Genomic DNA, 7,500 nt, shown 5'->3' on the forward strand with positions numbered 1-7,500 from the left:
TTTGATCGAGCTCACTTGTGGCTTTACGTTTACATTCCAGTGCTGCTTGATACCTGGCATGAGAACCCCTGACATGCATCAATAGTGGCTTATCAATGTTCACAGAGGTGACTCCACCTTCTGCCTGCACAGCATCATATACAGTACGTTGTGCAATGAGTGAATCCTCATGTACGTTCTCCACAAGCATACCAGAATTCACCGAAAGGCCATTTTCAACACTTGCATTGCCATGTGACAGTGTTCGCACCAGGCACACAACAGAAAATAACTCAACAAATTTGATATCCTGGCCAATTATGTCATAGTAGAAAGCATCTACTCTGTCACGGTGAGAAGAGAATGATGAAAACTTTGTGTGCAGGTTTCCAGAAGCCTTTTGACAGAGGTCAGAAAACTGACTTTTACATTTGTCAGCAGTAACTGCAGTGATGTTGTCCTTCTCATACATAATTTGTGCCAAGTTCTTCATTCTTTTCTCAGCTAAGACTCAAACGCTGCACACTGTGCTTGGTACCAAGCATGATATTGCACGGATAACGGCATATTTTGGAGGACTTCTCTCGATAATTTTTGCAACCATTGATGACAAAAATTCAAGACATTCCATCCTGAAACTCATTCTCTCTGCATCAGACAACTTCACTTCTGTCAGAGATTTGGTTGCAGCCACTCCAACATCCACTTCCTTATAGTTACATCTGGTGTCTTTTTTAGTAACATCTATCTTTTCCAATCGTGATACACTTTCTGCCTTCTCCAGAATAGAGTTCTTGACAACCCATTTCATGAGTGTATGCAACAAATGTCCAATTTCGTCAGAAAGATATGGTGCAAGTGGTGCCTGTGTCTGGTATTTCTTCAGAAGGGACTCACACTGGGCAGCCACTGATGCAAAGAACGATATTTTTGCTGCAGCCAGCTTGTCTCGAGAAAGTGTTTTTACAGTGGCGCTTGTGATTGTAGCACATGATGTCTTAGATTTCACGGCACTGTCTGCAAACTTCTTGACATGAGGTAGAAGTTCAAGTGCTCGCTCAACAACTGCAACATTTTCAGTCCATCTCACAGTACAGAATTTCTTTGGAAAAGTTTTGCTGCCAGTAACCTCTGTATAAACTGCATGCCGAGCCGGACTATCTTGAAACAGGCGACACATAACCCGAAGATAACCATTTACATTCCATCCACTTGCTTTATGGCCCGTCTGAAAAGCACCATGAATGATGTGCAAGCCACATGATCCCATTTCAATTAGTTTTATTTGATCTTCTTCAAGATCTGTGATGACGAGATCAATAAACTTCCAATTTACGGCTGGTCCATCCATAGATACTTGCATTAACTTGCCAAATGGCACCTCCTTTCGTGCTTCTTTAAAACTGCCAAGTACACAGTCAGCAGAAGCATGACCCATTAAGGTTGAATCAAAATATCATGAGCACACCATATATTTAAGAAATATACCATATCTTCTTTCAGAAAATATTTCTAACAGTGTACTTTTGTTGTGACACCAGCATCAAACCTGAACTTGTCGCTGACAATGCACATAACTGTTCTGAAGTTCCAGATTATGATTATTGAACTGTACTTTATACATGTTACAAGTCATTTATGTTACACACTGAACACCTGAGCTCAACGAAAGGGTGCAACTGCTATCTATAAACAGCTTCAGCTCCTCAAATCACACAAAGACATGGTAAAATCTTTGTTTCTGTCATTGAATGGGGCACACCTCTCATGGCTGAAATACAAAGATAAAGTTGATACTGCCAACTGTACAGCTCTGACTTTCATGAAAAGAGCAATAAAGAAAACTTTTATCATCATGAACAAAATAATTGACTGGGTGGAAAGGGAACTAATTAAAATCATTAAGCACTAATCACACATTTCCCTGACCAACAAAAAAAAATCCCTGACTTTCCCTGACCAACCTCAATTCCCTGACTTTCCAGGTCAGTGGGAACCCTGCCTTTGTCCGACCAAAAATGCCACAAACAGTGAGACACGAACCTTCACGAGCAAGACTAGCTCTTAATTCGACACTGTGTGGTAAGGATGATCATCAAAGCAGACTGGACAGTTCAGAGGTCAATTCACTCCATCTGAACAGCCCTGTTGGACACAGATCAATTTATGAATGGGGAATTCTGTTCAGGAAAAGGATAAAGGAGGAATAATGGTGGAAAAACACAAATGCATCTGAAGCATCCCATCCCTCTCCTTTCCACATATCTAATGTCTCTGTTCCCCATTGTTTTGTCCTGCCCTCTCCACCCATCTTGTCTCCTGCCCCCCCTTGTTGTGCATTCTGTGTGATAGCTCTCACACGAGCCTCGATAATGAACACAAAAAAAGAGCTCACCACCCCAACCATGAAGCCAACACCCTAAAAAATGAGCCAAAATGATCCTTAAAAGTTAAAGTTGCAATAAATACATTCGTCCACCAGCAAAGAGGGAACCTGAAACCAAAATGATGTTTAAGTCCTTCTTCACTCCTCGTGATCCTGGATACCTGAAGCAAAGGGTCCCTGATCCTAACATAACCCACCAGATGTTCTTAGATTCCAGATCGTACAGCGCTAAGTTTACAGCACTGATCAACACCTTCGGACCCAAAGGCACAGGGCATTGAGCATCAACCTTCTGGAGCACCTCGCTTATGCACCAACTAAGAATCAGGAGGCACCTTTCAGTTGCTCGTACTACGATTCAAAATCAGCGGAGCGGCTCGACAAGCCCCTCGAATGCCCAGATAAAAACATTCAAACCTGGCACGGATTTCCCACAATTCAGCTTTCCAGGCACAGATTACCACAACCTGGTTTTAATCCAGATGTTGCATCGCGAAGCTTCCAATAAATGACTCAACTCACTTTCCTCTGAGTGGCATCACCCAGTTGGGTCAGAGCCAAGGAAAATGACTTTATTGAATGCAGGACAGACACATCGAAAGTGTCAGGAAAGGGAATCTGTAGCGGTCCCCTTACCTGCTCCTTCAGGTGGCCACCTGTGTCCGCATCACCTCCGCCGACGTTACTTTGACCTCCGCTGCCCCCCCCCCACCACACCCCTCGCCCCTGGGATGTTCCGAGCCATACTCACTGTGTCAATTTCTTTGGGGCAATCACCGGAACCTTCAGTGAAATTGAACATCACTCCAGATCTCGTGAGAGTTGAATCATTTATTTACGTGTACACGGAAACAAATGCACAGATCAACACCAAGATGAGATGCTGTGAACTTCCTTCACGCCGTTCTGTTTTCCAAGCCGATCATCTTTCGAGCAAAATTATTTGCATAAAAAGAGTGAAGGAGGGGGCATGTGTTACACAAAGAACAGTACTTGTTATAAAACTTACTGACATCTCAATGGCCTGTGAAGTAAGATTTTTCCTAAGCTGAGAACATTCCAGCCTCAAGGTAAAAGGTGGGGTGGTCTGATAATGCACAGCTGTTTGCAGTATTTCGTGATCACAGTATTCTAAAGGAAGAGGGATTGGGAACTGACAAAGAAACATTGTGATGACATGGGGCCCATGGTACAATACTTGACAAGATAGGTGTGTATATTGGCAAGCAACCCAAACAACCCTGAGCTTTGCAGCTGCGAGCTGATCAGCCAAACATTCCAACCTGCCCGGTTACTGGGCGAGTGGGTTTTAAAACACACTTCCTTGATTCTTCTTGGTGAACAACACCACACAAGATGACAAAATAACGAGTTAATTACAATGTTTTGTAGTTGATGAGACCTTTACAAGCATTTAAAAGCACACAAGAGGAAATGAGTATCATCAGTTCATTACCGAACATGACAGAAAATTGTTGGTGCAGAATATTCTACATTTCACAAGACTGAATTAATTATTTTTCTTCCACAATCCCACTTCAAGTGTGAAATATGTTTCCTTTGTTGGATTGCATGTTTGAATTGACCACGCTTATGGCGTGATATGTTTCTTCAATATTATTGATTGTTTTCCCTGTAATTACTATAATGTTCATATTGAGACAAAAATACTGTTCAAATTTCTCACAGCATTATAACATTGCTTGTTCCGAGTCTGGATATACCACCTGATGCATTCAGTTACATTCAATAAAAACAAGCAGTATCATGACTCGTGTGTGTTGTACATCATTTATTGGAGAAGAATTTTACTATTCCCGTTCTTGGTTGATTTACTGCAATATTTTTATTGTTCAACTGCAGAATAATTGCAATCATTAATATGATTGGAATGTCCATTTGTCCATAAACCATCATGTCTTTTTTGGTGAACACAGGAATTAATGACTGGAGAGAGTTTATCGAAATTGTTCAATGACGAGTCGATTGCATCAGTAATATATTTACTCTTCAACTATAGTTCATGGTGACAGCATCTAACAGTGAACACGTGAAAGTATTTCCCTGAAGTTTGTGATCTAAATTATCAAGGAATGCATTTTGAGTTTTCATTTTATCTTTGGGGTTTTTCATCATTCTTCACCTGCAATGCTCAATAAACTGTTGAAGCAAGACAAGTTGTTCTGATTTCACCTTATACATTTATTTTTTTTAAACTGCTGAACTTCAAAGCCAAATCTCACTTAGCTGCACTTAGATTAGTTGAGCCCAAACCCAAAAAAGAGGCCTGGAAAAGGATTTTAAAATATTTTCTTCTTCCAAGCTGGCATTCGCCATAGTTTGTGAAAGCACGGGATCCTTCGTTTTCGAATTCTTCCACACATCAGCAATGTCATGGAATCCATCATCGCAGTTGACATAAAATCACACCCTTAATCCAAAAGCCTCATCTCAAATCATCAATTTGGATTCAGACCAGGTTACTCCAACTTGGACATGCTGCTTTTACTCTTTCAACAATAGTTGGAGGCCTTCAATATCAGACATATCAAAGCCGACTTTCTGGGAATATCTTGAGCTTTCAATATGGTCTGGCATCCCACATGCTCTCCAAAGTGTTTGCGCACTCCGCTCATGGATGACTGACTTCCTCCACGCTTGCAGCCAACATGAGGCTCTCAATGGAACTCTTTGTTCTCCTCTCCCTGTCAAAGCTGGACTTCCCCCAATGCAGTGTTCTCAACCCTATCTTATTACTAATCTTCATCAATGATATCCCCAACTCGCTGGAAAATTCTCATTTTCTCTTTGCTGACGTCTCCACTCTCTGCCATGACATCCCTCATCCTTCTGACAGACAGAAGGCTCTTCCCTCCCTTTTGACCTTGACAAAAATCACAAACTGGTTCGACATCTTTCCCTGTTCCCCTTTCTCTCCCCAATGACCATACCACAAACCCATGTACTTTCTCATCAACCCTCTTGAAGAGGTTCAGTCACTCAAACTCTTGGATCTCACTCTGAACCATGATCTCTCTTGGGCAAGCCACATTTCATCGTTGGCCTCCAAATCTAGACGAGCTCCGATCCACCTGCAAGGTTTTCATCCACAGCTTAATGGAGTCCTGCTCTTCTGTCTGGGGTGGCTCCCATCTTGCTCTCCTTGAAGCCGTGGAAACAAAGGCTTTCAAGATCATTGGAATTTCTCACAATGAAGCTGAGACGATGGGACCATCACTCCACCATAGCCACCAGGTTGGTGCTCTCCATCTTCTTCCGACTCATTTCTGGTCCTGCACCCTCCACCCTCTCCATGCTTCTTCTCTCCGAGGTATGTGCAGGATGCACGCAGTCTTCCAGCAACCCCTTCAGAGTGAAACTGCAAAAATGCAGAACCACTGCTTACCTCCACTTTTGCATTCATTTTTTCCACACCTGTGGAACCACATTTAACACCGTCTTCAATCTGATTCTTCCCTCCAGGTCTTGATGACACCTGTTCACCACCATCTCAAGTCATCACACATCCAAAAACATGATATTTTCTCCACCCGCTAAACAATCCCCCACCACTTCCAACATTTTGCTAATGCGTCCAACTTGTCCACCCCTGACGTTGGCCCTGACCCCTCATCGTTACCTGCAGACCTTATGTCAGTCTCCATCTATTTTCCCCTCCACCCTGCTGATGACGTTCCCCTTTCCACTGTTGTTCCCTTTGTTATGTTGTTTTGTTATCTTTTTGGTGTCCGAGTTCTTTCTCCATGCACATAAAAAAGTTGAGGATTGAAAGAATGTTCTCCTCCTTCTCAGGTGCAAAAGACATAGTGAATGAGTGAATATCAAAAGACAGTTGGTCAGGATTGTCTCACTCACAACGACAAAAACAATCCTTAAAATGGTGTTTTCCAAGTTGAAAACTCGGAAGGGAAGATCAGGATTGGACTACCACTCATCCGTTGCCTTTTCTCCTTGTGATAGCTCATCCAATGCTCGAATGAAGTCATTGTGAAGAACACCAGAAATGTGGGATGCTATCCAGACCAGGGCTTTTGAATTTTGGCATCTTGGTGAGTGTTTCATAATTTTCTGTTTGACAATTATCACTTGAGGAATATCCTCTTGATGTTGCTTCTCGTTTCCAAGTTTTGGACCTGTTCCACCTTCTTGTTGTGTTCTTTTCAGTTTTCAACAATCTCTTTCCAAAAGGAGTTCATCATTTTCTGGGGTGGAGGGATTGCAACAGTCTGCTTCTGTTTCCTTAGTTTTTGATTGACACTTCTGAGTAAATTTTCAAACTGCTGGACTTTTCTTCTTTCATTTACTTTGTTTGTTTGTTTGAGTTTTTTGGGGCTCTCATTGGTTGTTATCTACTTTGGATTTCAAAAGGTGAGTGGAAGTTCTCCCAGAACTGAAAATCTCCACCTCCTTTTTGGTGAAGGATTATGATTCATAAAACAAACTGTGAAATGTCCTTCTCATCCCCTCGTTCCAAGGACTCTTTTCAAAATATTCACTCCACCACTCACAGCCTCCACTTGAAGCTTGTTTGGAATGATATGCCCAGAGTGACATTCAAGTACTCAGTCAGGGTTTTCCTTGTCATTCCCCCCACTCCGACTCTCACTGGTATAATTTGCATTCCGACTATCACTGGTATAATTTCAGCTTACTTCATTTTTGACGTCGTCTTGACCTCATTTTACAGAACCTGGTATTTTGTCATTTCTCTGATTTCTGTGGCATGTCGTGCAAAGTCATTGGGAACTGAAACCTCAAAGAAAAATGCTGACTTTTCCTTTTTGTTTGAGCACGATGTCCGGACGCAGTGCTTGTTTTGTGATGTCCAGACTTCCCAACATTTTCTTAAAGGCATCAGTTTGGTGTTCTTGATCTTGAGCATTTATGATGACTCGTTCTCCATCCCAATTCATTGCACCTCTTCTGAGCCATTCCAGTGAGCCTTCCTTGTCAATCCCTGTCCTATCAAGCTCCGTTTTAAACTTCCTGCTCTTTTATCACTCCCATTTGTCCAAGTATATCTGCTGATATTTCATTTTTTTTCTTTGCAATCATTGGGGCTGTTTTTGTTTCTGTTTCGTTTTCCTGTGGATTTTCCATTATTTACACCTGTT

At 42.0% G+C, this 7,500-nt stretch overlaps 1 protein-coding gene and 1 pseudogene across 2 annotated transcripts in view; both read right to left on the reverse strand.

Moving 5' to 3' along the window:
* LOC147021026 (uncharacterized) overlaps positions 1–7,500 on the reverse strand; it is a 161,529-nt gene that overhangs the window by 58,725 nt on the left and 95,304 nt on the right. The window lies entirely within an intron of this gene.
* LOC147021027 (uncharacterized) overlaps positions 3,179–7,500 on the reverse strand; it is a 42,835-nt pseudogene continuing 38,513 nt past the window's right edge. Inside the window, exon 5 of the transcript XR_015061307.1 lies at positions 3,179–7,500. This exon is cut by the window's right edge and continues 1,785 nt beyond it. The product of XR_015061307.1 is annotated as an uncharacterized LOC147021027 (transcript).

This window comes from Eptatretus burgeri, chromosome 8, assembly GCF_056783735.1.
Source record: "Eptatretus burgeri isolate ZD-2024b chromosome 8, Ebu_testis_v1, whole genome shotgun sequence".
Classification (NCBI taxonomy): domain Eukaryota; kingdom Metazoa; phylum Chordata; class Myxini; order Myxiniformes; family Myxinidae; genus Eptatretus; species Eptatretus burgeri.